The sequence below is a fragment of the Schistocerca nitens genome, chromosome 3 (genome assembly GCF_023898315.1).
Source record: "Schistocerca nitens isolate TAMUIC-IGC-003100 chromosome 3, iqSchNite1.1, whole genome shotgun sequence".
NCBI classification, from domain to species: Eukaryota; Metazoa; Arthropoda; class Insecta; order Orthoptera; family Acrididae; genus Schistocerca; species Schistocerca nitens.
Genome location: NC_064616.1, coordinates 976,785,966 through 976,800,628, shown reverse-complemented (window position 1 = coordinate 976,800,628; position 14,663 = coordinate 976,785,966). Strand labels below are relative to the sequence as shown.

The window sequence follows — 14,663 nt, the reverse complement described above, 5'->3', positions numbered from 1 at the left end:
ACATCGTGAGAGAGGAGAATGGGGCGCTCCGCGGAACTCACGGACTTCGAATGTGGTCAGGTGATTGGGTGTCACTTGCGTCATACGTCTGTAAGCGAGATTTCCACACTCCTAAACATCCCTAGGTCCACTGTTTCCGATGTGATAGTCAAGTGGAAACTTGAAGGGACACGTACAGCACAAAAGAGTACAGGCCGACCTTGTCTGTTGACTGACAGAGACCGCCGACAGTTGAAGAGGGTCGTAATGTGTAATAGGCAGACATCTATCCAGACCATCACACAGGAATTCCAGACTGTATCAGGAATCACTGCAAGTACTATGACAGTAAGACGGGAGGTGACAAAACTTGGATTTGATGGTCGAGCGGCTGCTCATAAGCCATACGTCACGCCGGTAAATGCCAAACGACGCCTCGTTTGGTGCAAGGAACGTAAACTTTGAGTAATTGAACAGTGGAAAAATTTTGTGTGGGGTGACGAATCACGGTGCACAGTGTGCCCATCCGATGGCAGGGTGTGGGTGTGGCGAACGCCCGGTGAACGTCATCTGCCAGCGTGTGTTGTGCCAACAGGAAAATTCGGAGGCGGTGGTGTTATGGTGTGGTTGAGTTTTCCATGGAGGGGGTTTGCACCTCTTGTTGTGGCACTATCACAGCACAGGCCTACATTGATATTTTAAGCACCTTCTTGCTTCCCACTGCTGAAGAGCAATTCGAGGATGGCGATTGCATCTTTCAACACGATCGAGCACCTGTTCATAATGCACGGCCTGTGGCGGAGTGGTTACACGGCAACAACATCCCTGTAATGGACTGGTCTGCATAGAGTCCTGACCTGAATCCTATAGAACACGTTTGGAATGTTTCAGAACGCCGACTTCGTGCCCGGCCTCACGACCGATATTGATACCTCTCCTCAGTGTAGCACTCCGTGAAGAATGGGCTGCCATTCCCCAAGAATCCTTCCAGCACCTGGTTGAACGTATGCCTGCGAGAGTGGAAGCTTTCATCAGAGCTAAGGGTGGGCCAACAACATATTGAATTCCAGCATTACCGATGGAGGGCGCTACGAACTTATAAGTCATTTTCGGTCATGTGTCCGGTTACTTTTGATCACATAGTGTACATACGTACTCCGGAAGCCACTGTACGGTGCGTGGAGGAGGGGGCCCTCTATCACCTACTGATCGTTTCCTTTTCTGTTTCACTCGCAGATTGTACGAGGGAAAAAAGATTGTCTACGTGCCTTCGTATGAGCCCTAATTTCTTGTATCTTATCTTCGTGGTCCTTAGGCCAAACGTATGCTGCCGGCAGTAGAACTGTTCTGCAGTAACCTTCAAATGCCGGTTCTTTAAATTTTCTCAGTAGCGTTCCTGGAGAAGAACGTCGCCTTCCCTTTGATGGTTCTCATCTGAGTTCCCGAAGCATCTCAGTAACACTTGCATGTTGTTGTTCGATCGTACCAGTAAGAAATCTAGCAACTAACCTCTGAATTGCTTCTTTGTCTTCCTTTAATCCGACCTGCTGCGGATTCTAAACGCTCGAGCAGTACTCAATAATACGCCGCGCTGGCGTCAATAATACGTCGCGCTGGCGTCCTATATGCTGTCTCTTTTGCAAATGACCACATTTCCCTAAAATTCTCTCAAAAAAACGCAGTCGTCCTCGACCATTCGCCTTCCCTACCAGAATCCTCAGCCGCTCGCTTTGCAACGTTACGCACAGATATTTAAACGACGGGACTGTGTCAAGCAGGACACTACTAATGCTGTAACCGAATATTACGGCTTTGTTTTTCCCACTCATTCACATTAATTTGCATTTTTTTACATGTAGAGCCAGCTGCCATTCATCACAACAACTAGGAATTTTGTCAAAGTCATCTTGTATTTTTCTGCAGCCACTCATCATCGACACCTTCCCGTACACCACAGAGTCATCAACAAACAACCGCAGACTGCTGCCCATCCTGTCCGCCAGGTGATTTATGTATACAGAAAATACAGTGATCCTATTGAATTTCCCTGTCACACTACCGTCGATACCCTTATCTGTGATGAACGCTCGCCGTCGAGGGCAACATACTAAATTCTATTCCTTAAGAAGTCTTCGAGCCACTCACATTTCTGGGAACCTATTCCGTATCCTCGTAACTTTGTTAACAGTCTGCAGTGGGGTACCATGCCAAATGCTTTCCGGAAATCTAAAAATATGGAATCTGCCTGTTGCCCTTCATCCATAGGTTGCAGAATATCATGTGAAAAAAAGGTGAGATTGGGTTTCACACGAGCGATGCTTTTTAAACTCGTTATCATTCGTGTACATAAGCTTTCCAGTGTCTAGGAAATTTGTTATATTCCAACTAATAATATGTTCCAGAATTCTGCAGCAAACCGATGTTAAGGGTCCTGGTCTGTAATTTTGCAGGAGCGTTGTTGTGACGTTCTTATATATAGGAGTCATCTGCGCTTTATCCAGTCGCTTGGGACGCGGAGCTACGCGAGAGACTCGCGACAAATGAAGTTAAGTAAGGGCCCAATGGCGTAATGTCGAACTGGGAGTCTATCCGTACCTGGCGACTTATTTCTTTTCAACTATTTCAGTTCTTTCTCTGCATCAGTGATGATTATTACTATGTCACCTGTATGGGACCCTGGGCAATGGTCAAACGACGGTTTGTTTGTACGATTCTCCTGCGTGAAAGATTTCTTAAACACGAAATTTAAAACTTCGGCTTTTGTTTTGGAACCTTCAACTGCCACACCAGACTGTTCAGCGAGTGACTGGATAGAAGCCTTAGACCCGCTTATTATTTTACATAAGAGCAGAATTTTCTCGCGTTCTTGGCCAGATCTTTTGGCAAGGAATGACGGCGATAGTTGTTATATGATCCGCGCATAGATCTTTTCACAGACGCACGAATCTGTACAAACTTTTGCCTGCAGTTGTGAGTTCTCTTTTGAACCGAGAGTGCAACAGCCTTTCCTTCCTCAGCATTTTCCAAATTTCGTTGCTAAGTCACAGTGAGTCTTTTCCGTTCTTAATCCCTTTACTAGGCACATTCTTGCCCAGAGCACTATTTACAATATGTCTGAACTTTGCTCATAATTCCTCTATGTCCATAACAATGGAACTAAATCAATGCAGTTCATTATCCAAGTAAGATGGTAACAACCGCTCATCTGTTCTTTCTAACAGAAACATTCTCCTAGCCTCATTGACCGGTTTATTATCTTCGTAAGCATAGTCGCTATGATAACATCACGATCACCAATCCCCGTCTCTATACTAACGTCGTCGATAGGGCCGGCCTGTTTGTAACTACAAAGTGTAAGGTATTTCCATTACGTGTAAGATGCCGTATTAGCTGCTCAATACAGTTTTCGGAGAATGTGTTCCAAAGTACTTCGTAAAACTGTCTGTCTGTACCCCTCCAGTGAATCCATAGACGCCACAATCTATACTCGGTAGGTTAAATGAGTTTAATATGTTTTCTCTTCAAGGTCAGGATCACAGAACTTTTCTTGAAACATCGTTAATTAGTTACGTAGTTTTGATGTGACTGTTGCCTTATTGATGGTTAGGACAGGTTCTGGTCCAATAAATAGAGTCATCACGCCTGACCTGGCCAGTTTATCAGCTTATTCATTGCCAGTAATTCCTGAGTGCCCAGGGACCCACAGCAGGTATACCGTGTTGCTTTCCCCTAGTCTGCCAAGGGCTTCATGGCTTTCTGCAAGGATTTTTCATCTCATTGCGGGGACTGGTAGAGATTAAGGAGCTGCCTGACTGGCTAAATAAATGTAGATTCTACGATCCTTGTGGCACTTACACAAATTATCCTCCTCGCACCCTCTGGCAGCGGATATTTCCGCCTGTAATACTGTGGCCAGCTTCCCTAAAGAGATTGCTATACTCCTGCCCCAGCGCCATTCACGTGTTTGCGATTCGTCGTCCAACATAACTGTCTACTGAACGGTGTCGCGGTTCGTCTTTCACTGCTCTCTTCTTCCAATTGTTAGACTGAAAGGTTTATTGAAGCAGCTATAAGCTATTACATGCTGAGCCGGCATTTCCTCGACCATTCCTATATTTACTACACCCACTATATTGGTGTGAGATTCTGTATATCCTAAGTGAGGCCAGTTACTTCCAGTGTTTAACCTGTACGCCGCTGCTGCTGCCTCCATTGTAACCCAAAGGTGTAGTGGGGGCATGCCCAGAATGGTCTCATTCCTAGCAGTGGGTGTGCTGCTAATTCCGCCTGTTGTGGCCTAAGCTAGCCAGTATCCGCACATTGCCAAGCCTCTTAGCAGCCACCTTCTGTTCTATTTTATTCCCCTATACTGTAGTCCCATAAATTATCATAGGTCTTATTACAGTGGTGTATATGCAGTACATAATAACGGGGTTTGAACCCCGGTTTTTACCACACGCCCTTTTAGTACTTATAAGAATACTTTTTGCTTTGGAAAATGTATTCTTTATATGATGGGTCCATGATAGTTTCGCATCCAGGGTTACCTCTAGAGACTTCACTACCCCTCTACTGTTAGAGGACCTTGAGATTCAGCATGTGTGCTCCATTTGCTGCCTCGTGAATGGTACTACAACAGTTTTCTTGGAATTGAGCCTTAGACGCTTTTTCCTGGACCAGTTTTCCATAATTTACAGTACACATTGTGTCATTTTCCTAACAGTACTAGCAAATTTGTCAAGTATTAGATAACTTGGCAAAGTAGCCCGTAGTATTTAACTCTTCAATGGATTCATTCGCCACTAGGTTCCACAGTAGTGGGGACAAAAACCCCTCCTTGTGGACACTCTCGGGTGGTGTCGATCGTCATTTTCTCATTCATCATGGTGGCTTCTACTTTCTTCTACAATGCATAGTCTTAATCCACATGCATATGCTGGTCTCAGTGCCATGTTCTTCTGCGCCTCTAACCACGGATTCGAAGGTCGGATTGCTAAAAGCACTCCCGATATCCAGGAAGATGCAGAGATCCATGTCTACATCTTCACCTACATCAGTACTCCGGAAGGCACCTGACGATGTGTGGCCGAGGATACTTCTGGTACTGCTAACTGAACGCTCTTCCCCTGTTCCACTCGCGAATGGCACATGGGAAGGATAATTGTCGGCAAGCCTCTGTATTAGCTCTAATTTCTCGAATTTTGTCGTCGTGGCCATTTTGCGAGATGTGTATGGGAGGAAGTAATGTTCTCCGACTCTTCCCGAAAAGTATTCTGTCGAAATTTCAATAATGTATCCCTCCGTGATGCACGACGCCTCTCTCGTAGCGTCTGCCACCGGACTTTGTTGAGCATCTCTAAAACACTCTCGCGCCGACTGAACGATCCCATGACGAAACGCGCCGCACTTCGTTGGATCTTCCCTATCTCTTCTATTAGTCCTACCTGTTAAGGGTCCCAAATTCATGAACAATACTCAAGAATCGGTCGAATAAGCGCCTTGTAAGCCACTTCTTTCGTGAATGACTTATTTTTCCTTAAGATTCTTCCTATGAATCTGTCTGGCATCTGCCTTTCCTACTATTTGTTTTATGTGGTCAGTCCACTTAAGGTTGCTCTGGATAGTTACTCCTAGATATTTTACGGTATATACTTTTTCAGCAATTTCTCACGAATAGTGTAGCTGAACAGTAGTGGATTTCTTGTCCTGTGTATGCGCAATATGTTACGTTTCTTTACGCTCCTGAAAGTGTAGAGCTTTTCCCACTTTCCCAACAGACTGGTGAAGTGCTGTTTAACTTGATTTACGCAGTTGATATGCGTGTTGGTTTACATACAGATGTACCTCAGTTAGCCTCTTCTCCCTGAAGTGCACATTAACCACGTCGTTTAAGTCTTTGGATGAAAGGAGGACAGACTGATTGGTCTCAGATCCTTAGCCTTGATATGATCAGTTCTCTCTGGCTTCGGAATGAAAACTACCTTCAGTTCTCGAAACATTAGGAATAATTCCTTTTGCCAGGCTGAGTCTAACGAGTCTACATAGGAATCTAATTAAATCCTCTCCTGCTTGTTGCAATAGAGATGGAAGGATACCGTATGGGCCTGGTGACTTGAATCGTTGAAACGTTCCCACCGCCCACTACATTTTTCAGAGATCAATACGTTTTCTGTCGGATTCCCAGTAAGTTTTCCCTTTTATTGCCTGTAAACAAATGCCTCTCAGGGACTTACTCCCGGTCTGTGACACCTGCTAGACAGGGTTGAGGGAAGTGAATGTTGAGAATAACATTCAACGTCTCATTCGCCGTCCTTGTATACTCACAATTCTCCTTCCTTAGAGTACCTCCGAGATCAGTTTGTATTGTAGTGAAAATTCTATCAAGTACAGCGCTAGTAGCTGTACCTTACACTTTCTCGTAGAATACTTTCCAGGATGATAGCTTCTCCTCCTTGACCGCAAGGTTGTATTTGACAAAGACCTCCTGATATTTTACTCATTGTCCTTTTTTTCTTGCAAGGTTGAAAAATCTTCCTATCTGCTTTCTTCGCACTTCCAGATTGCTGTTCCACCAACATACATTTCTGTTTGTGCACTTCTTGCTGACTGGGCAGTTTTCTAAATGTGAGGTCGTAATGGCACTTGTCACTGCGTCTGCTATTTCTTGAAAATCGACTGGGTTCCTTATTGAAGTTCTCACTCCATGTAAGCGTGAGTTTATGTCTTTCCTATATGAATCCCAGTCTATTTTCCTAGGATTCCTATAGGTCCTGGTCTGTTTTAACACCCATTTCAACCTCAGACTTAGTATACACGTGGGCAGAAAAGGATGGCTTCATCGCTATATGCCATTCATTAGAGTGGACTCAAAAGCTATGTCAATTACTTCTTCCCTTCTTTTATTCCTGAAGGTAGGTTCCCTATCCCTATTCAAGTTTTCCAAATTATTGTAAGTTTCAGGTTCCCCCTTTAGATAAGGCTCTAAAGTCTCTTTACCTAGTGTACTAAACATTTAACTATGTTTACTTGTTTTAGCTCCCTTTGCATTTTGGTAATCACTGTTGCAACAACTGCCTGTTGGCCACTGATACCAGTTTCAACGTGGACATCCTCAAAGAAGTCACATCTATTCGTTGCCATTAGACCTGTTGTATTTCCGTCATGAGTGGGCTTCCGAACTAACTGTTCTGGGAATTTTTCGTAAAAGTATTTAGTAATGTTTCGCAGGATGTCTTGTCATGCCCACCTCCTCCCCCATCCCCCCCCCCCCCGCCCCACTTCTAAAGCTACAATTATCTCAGTCGGTTGTTGGATGACTAGGCCCTGTTAAAATGGTGACTGTCTTGATGGCAGCATAAGATGACGAGCGACATTGCTAGACCAGTTACTGACGCGCTATGTTTTGTTGGAGCCACCGTACCGTGCGTGCGTACGGTAAGGGGTTTTCTTCTGCTCAGTCGCGCTAATTATTGTAGTTCGGCCATTCTTTAATGTTGATCAAGACTGCTGAGTTCCATAATCGACAACATTCGACAAGTACATCATAGCATAGAGGGACTGAAAAATTTTGCCAAATAGGTTTCAGACTTAATCGATGTGATGCCGTGATTAGGACACTGGACTGATATTCGTGAGAGGTGATGTTCAAATTCTTGAATGATAATGCTGAGTGTTCATGATTTATCTAAATCATTACAGGTGAATCCAGGATGGTTCCTTCCAAATGAGCCGGCCGGGGTGACCGAGCGGTTCTAGGCGGTACAGTCTGGAACCGCGCGACCGCTACGGTCGCAGGTTCGAATCCTGCCTCGGGCATGGATGTGTGTGATGTCCTTAGGTTAGTTAGGTTTAAGTAGTTCCAAGTTCTAGGGGACTGATGACCTCAGCAGTTAAGTCCCATAGTGCTCAGAGCCATTTGAACCATTTTCTTCCAAATGACTGCGACACATTTTCCTGCCCGTTCTTGTTTGATCCTACTTTATGCTTCATCTCTAATACTCTCCACGACGATATGTTAAACCCAAATTTTCTTTTCCCAGAATTCAAGTTCGAACTGCCATCTGTCACGGTTTCGTGCATATAATGCTCGATTTCTTTCAACACGTTCGCCATGAATATCCAAAATTTATGTCTCCATTACATAAAGCCATCGATACCTTCATAGAAGATATCTGCCTGAAGTCCCAGCTGACAAGGGAGTAATATGATCTCAACACTTTGAAAATGAATTTCTCCTGGTGAAGGACTTTTTAGACATAAAACTTTAATATACTACAAATTTATCAATACTATTCTTCAGAATATGTAACCGAATTGTCAATATATAAAATTCTGCGACCTTCGGCCACTGTTGCAAACGGCAATCCGCAGGATTCTTTTTGCAAAACACCCATACCAAGTTTGAGACCAGTCTGTAATCACCTCATCCCCTGAAGGACGTTAAACCCTAATCTTACTTCCTTCATATATTTAAAGTAGTCAAAGGAGCGACATGTGAAGCTGACAAAAAACTGAACCTAACACCGTTGCAACTGTAGACTGACCCACTCACACAGCCAGCGATGCAGTAGTTCATGCAAAAAGTGCTGTGAAATAAACTGAAATGCCGGATGTGGATAAGGCTACAAAAACCCTGAGGAAGGTCATTTGCAACACTGGCTGAAATTTCGCAGAATTCTATATTGACAACACGGCCACATACCCTAAAGAATCTCATTGATAGTGCCAACGGCCGCGGAAGCTTACGCTTGCGTAGTACACATTTGCACCTCTTAATATACTTATGTGAGTAAAGCCATTTTACAATCGTTAATGCGAATATATGACATATTGCCATCTATTGGTTGTATGCTATGTTTTCGTTTGTTGTGATGTTAATGGGAAATCTGAGCATATGAATCAATTTGACATGTGTGAGAATTCTTGCTTTCTGAATAAGCGTCGAATAATACCCATATGAATGGCAGTAAACACCTTAATTGAGAGATTGTTGAAGTCTTCCACTAAGATTGCGAGCAATGAGAGTTACATAAGCAGAGACCGTCAGTTATTGAGTGATATCTAGTCAACAGACATTATTTTCGGAATAGCGTTGCTGTTCTGACACCATACCGCCCATTTATATGCCTACTATCTGTTGAAACCATTAAGGCGGAGCGCATACTGCCTATGTAACATAATCACCTCAGGTCCTCGTAGTGGGGGAGATGGTACTTACAGGGCGCCCAACATCTAGATCATCAGCGCTCTTACTAAACTAGCTGAAGAGGAATGTGTTTTTTTTTTAAATTATGCATCAAAAAATAAACTATGAAATATAATTATCAGCCATCTTACTACGCCCTCTCTCATTTTTACTCACACTTTTACATAGAAAACCAAATGGTAAACCGGTTGCAGCCTTCATATCTTCAGTTACTGGTGGATCCTCCAGTCGGAGGAGGAATCCGCGTGTCAGAGGACAGAGCTCCACCTGGCGGTGCGTGAAGAGTGCTTCCTCCCGCCGCAGCGGCCGGATAGAGGCCCGCCACGGCCGAGTCGTTTGTTTCACAGACCGCAGCTTGTTGTTCTTCAACACTAATCCACTCCTCCTCCCGCAGACGCAAGATCATGTGTCTCAAGAGCCGCGTGGTACAATGTCGAACCTGGGTTCCTATAGAACTGCACCTTGTAAGTGACAATGTGATTAGTGTGTAATTAAGGTCAGACAAGTTAGCCTGCATTTGGCTTCCTAAAGGCAGTAAGTGCTTCCTCGTATTATCCATTCCACCACCTCGTCTTCTGAATGTCTCACTGTACGACCGTCACAAGGCTCAGCCACAAAAGTGGATGATGTTTTATTGGACGCTGACAACTGTCGATACCAATTTGGATTAGCAACTGCTTCAAAGTAAGTTCTGAGTGAACGAGAGTGAGCGTGACCCTGTGACCTTGCTGACTGTGATCCCAGTCCTCTAACACTAATCTGCAATCTTCCAGCCCCTAAAACTAGTTTATAATAAATTGTTCTCTCTCTCCTTTATATCTAACGTGAGGTCTGTCATTACACCCATTTAATATGTAGTGACTTCCACTGACTAGAGGAAAATTCGCAGTGAAATTCGTGATATAGTTTGAGCGATATGAGGGTATCGATCCGTGTTCTTTGAGGAATACGGTTCAAGTCACCTTGTGGCAATCCTGCTTTAGATTGTCCTTGGTGTTCCTACAGCACTTCTAGCGAATGCGGCGATGATTTGTTTGACAAAGCCACGGCTACTTTACTCTCTCGTCCTCGTCGTCACTGAGAAAGTGCTCCGGAGTCTCTGATGAACTGAATCTCGACGAAAAGTTACAGTTTAATTTTCCTTTTTCGTGTGAAATTACGGGAGAAAACGATAATCACGCCACGAATATTCAGCTCACAAACAACGCAACGCCTTTAGTTACATAACAAAACTGGTCCAAGCCACGTGTCTTACGTGTGGCAGCAGGAGTCTGCAAAAGGCTCGCGTGCCCAACGGAAAGTAACGGTGTTAGTCGTAAAGCACTGTACACTGTTACCATTTAATTGAATTTTCAAGCCGTTACAGCTGTTAAGATTTCAATATTGGGGCCAATACACCCAAGAAATAAGACACAAGCAATTGCTTGATTTACAGAAAGGTAAAGCAAAAATTATTTATAGAAAAGTCACAGAGAATCTGTTCCGCAAATATAGAGAAAGATAGAACTCATAAAAAATAGTGATATTAGTAAAACTACTAACAAAATCTTCACTAGTAGAACAACATTTTTATTATTTATAAAAGTATTAGTTCATGTAGAATATCCCTGTGCCACAAACAAATTTTAGATTGAGCCTGTTCGTGAATAGCCTCACTACGTACCAAAGCATATGCGTACTTAATCTTCTGTGGTCCTTCTGTTTAACACTTGCATTTATTAAAAATGTCGCTCGTTTTCTGAGGATTGTGTCATTTCAGAGAGCATTTTCAGTTTATTGTTTGATATTAATGATCTCAGGTCAATTGTTTGTGAAGTTACTACCAAGAGCTCTTGCATCCTTGCCCCCTCCGACACTTCAGTTTATTTCTCAGCACTTTTCGCATGTACTACCATGTCGCCTGTTATGTGGGTGGGCTAGACTATTGTTGCAAAGGATTGGGGTTCAGCTTCCTGTGAGCGACGACGCATTTGCTTCACATGTCGCTCCTATTACTAATTTAAATACTTTATGTATGGGAAGGAAGGGAGTCTAGATTTTAAGGTCCCTGAGATGATGAGGTCATTAGAGACGGGTCACAAGCTTGGTTTTTGGTATAACAGGGAAGGAATTCGGTCGTGTGCTTTTCAATGGAAACATTTCGATGTTCATTTTAATCGATTTTAGGGAAACCACATAAACTAGATTTGCCCGCGAAAGGCAAAGGTCCCGAGTTCGAGTCTCGGTCGGGCACACAGTTTTAATCTGCCAGGAAGTTTCATATCAGCGCACACTCCGCTGCAGAGTGAAAATCCCATTCTGGAAACTAGATTTAGTTTGCCACAAGGTGGACTGAACCCCGATTCTCCAGATTTTCAGTTCATGTCCTTAACGTCCACGCCACCTCGCTCTGTTGTACGTATGTGTAAAATATCAAATAACGCTGTCGCCGTTATTCCACGTGAAAAAATAGGTTATGGGTTGTCAGCCCACCGGCCGGACGAAAACAATGATTTATCGTCTCCTGCAGGACGATGCTCACTAAAGCACTGCAGCATGAAGACATTCTTTGGTATTAAAACAGCCTTACTTTACTAGTGCTCTGTTCCTGTGTCAGTACCTGATGCGGAGTATCCCAGTTTTCTTGTGGAAGTCTTACACTTAAGAGGAGGCGAGACATGCCGTTTTCTTCCTTCATCACCCACATCCCCTGATATTGCCTTCTGTATCATTGTGGGTAATAAAGGGGTACCCTGAAATGGACTGCCTGTGATTTGTCCCAGAATATCTCTACTCTTGATGCCTTTGTAGCGTTGTAGTTCCAAGTTTCATGTAAAATTTCTTTTTGATTATTATGCCTATCTCCAGACGTAGTTTACTTTTTTCGGTCTTTATATAATCCGACATGTCTAGCCACTATCAGTCGTTAACAAAGCCTCAGACTTATGACGTATTTCCGTTCCTTGAAATTTCTCCTTGTTAGATGTAAGGCATTTCCTTAGTCGCAGACGTTGAACTGCCACCTCTCTTACATCAGGCCTGTTGATGGAAACTTTCCGACTGGTTATGGAGGTCATTCATTGACTACGAGGGCAGCGTTGCAGCACCGCATGACCCAGCTTGTCTATCTGAGAGCCACCGAGCAACTCCACTCACTGCACAAACAGTCTGCAAGTGCCAGTCTATACCTTCACGTAACAAAAATGTATTATAAAAAAAGTATAGATATTTCAGTTGATAAGAGGTGACTGAGCATTTTCGGCAACAACGTACCTACATTTTAATTGAAGACTTTTGATCTACCTTTCCGTTTAGGTTTTCGATGTATTGGACGGCTAGAGATGGTAACTTCCTTGCAAACGGAGATGCACCTTAAGCAAAATCGCACTTGTGGCACTTTTTCCTGCAGTCACATCTTCAACTCAATACCAACGGCTATGAAGAATGTGCTGTGGATCGTTTACTGTGGAAGATTCGACCGCTGTCAACCTCTTTAAAGGAGAACGCCGCAGACGCTAAAAATGGCAAACGATAAGAAAGGAAGCTCCCTTAATTATAACCCCGTCCTCCTCCAGACGTTCAGGGTGATTAATGTGGACGAATGTTTCATGCCAGGATTGGTCTGTTCAGTCATCGTAAACATATCCTTAAGTTGAGCTGAAATACTCGCTCCATGCGGGAAGAAGTCATGCTTCCTCATAATCGAGCTGCAGCCGACGACGGCGACCACGGACGACTAGACAGTCACTTGCGATGATGTAGTCTTAGCTGAGACTCCGAGGCAGAATCGTAGCTTCCACATGCGAAGCTGGGTGTCCCAAATAAGCATTACACATGTTTCTACAGCGAAACTTGGGAACCCTATGAGTCCATCGGATCAAATGAAGGGAACTGTATGAAAAAAAATGCGATTTTTTGGTAGTCCACTCGTCGACCTAACGTGCCAATAGTTTAACTAAATAAAACGAAGAAATAGCCCTGTAAATGTTTGGCGCCTATTACATTTACTTTCTGCCACATCACATTACAAAAAAAAAAAAAAAAAAAAAGGATCACAGTTTAACGTACCGTCGACGACCAGGTCATGAGAGACGGTGCACAAGCTCGTTTTCAAGAAGGATGAGGAACGAAATCAGCAGTTTCCTTTTCGAGGAACTATTTCATTTACCTTGACCGTTTCAGCAGAACCGCGGAACACCTGACTTTGTATGACCGAAAGGGAATTGGAACCGCTGTCTTCATGTATCTGAGTTTAGCTTCTTACCATTCCGTCACCTCTCTCGACCCGTTAGGAAAGAGCGTCACTTACTGCTGTAGGTTAATAAATGGCACGCGCCGTAAGAAAACGAAGAGAGAACATTGTTCCGGCTACGGCGAAGTTATCAGTGCCGGAACAAAATCGTGGATTGGAGACAGATGAGAAAATAAATAGCGAGTATTGTTTTCAGAGTAACACTTTTGGAATTTGCCTTGAGCGAAGTACGCAAACCATGAAACACATAAATCTGGATGTCCAGGCAGGGATTTGACCCCTCTTGTCCCTAACGCGATTCCAGTGCGTTAACTATTTCACGGTTGTGTCTTATCTTCATGGATACCCTGCGATCTTGTACCAACAGGACAAAGTACGGCTACATTGGGCACACATCGTCAGAAAAATTTTGGCAGAATGCTGTGTCATACTGATTATTTGGCTATAGCCAAATCGTCGATCCGCCGATACGTGACCAGTGTCTTACGGATGCGCCACTTACCTTGGTGGCACGCACGAAGCCGAGCAAGAGTATGAATCATTTTGTCACTTGTAGCATTCCGTTGCTACTTAGATAAACAAAAAATTATCTGCGCTCTTTCACGGTAAACAAACATCTGCACCAGTAAAGTTAAGTGACAAACTTTCTGCCTGCCGGAGTGGCCCAGCGGTTCTAGGCGCTACAGTCTGGAGCCGCGCGACCGCTACGGTCGCAGGTTCGAATCTTGCCTCGGGCATGGATGTGTGTGATGTCCTTAGGTTAGCTAGGTTTAAGTAGTTCTACGTTCTAGGGGACTGATGACCTCAGAAGTTAAGTCCCATAGTGCTCAGAGCCATTTGAACCATTTGAACAAACTTTCATACCGACTTCTTGAGTGTTCTAGATACAGCGTATTTCTGAACCTATACTCTCTGATTTCTGTCGTGTGCTGTGATTACCATTGTACATGCACATTCTCTTTAGGCCGATGAAAGATAACTATAACCTTCAGTACCGGAAATTGTATCATTAAGGAGATCTCCTTGTCCTATGTGGTCGAACTGAAGTAGAGGACGAGAAATGCAGAACTAGCTGCTCGCTGAATCGGGACAAACTTATAGGTGGTACCAAAACCACTCACGTCTTGAATGAGATGGAAGTGAAACTCTGACACAAGACATTATGGTGCAACTAACTGTGGATATGTGGCAACAAGTGCAGTGAACAGATTTAGCTTGGATCTTCATCTCACTAACCGCTCAACTAAG

General features: G+C 43.8%; 1 protein-coding gene across 1 annotated transcript in view; it reads left to right on the top strand.

Moving 5' to 3' along the window:
- Nucleotides 1-14,663, top strand: part of LOC126249510 (facilitated trehalose transporter Tret1-like) — a 353,193-nt gene that overhangs the window by 23,421 nt on the left and 315,109 nt on the right. The window lies entirely within an intron of this gene.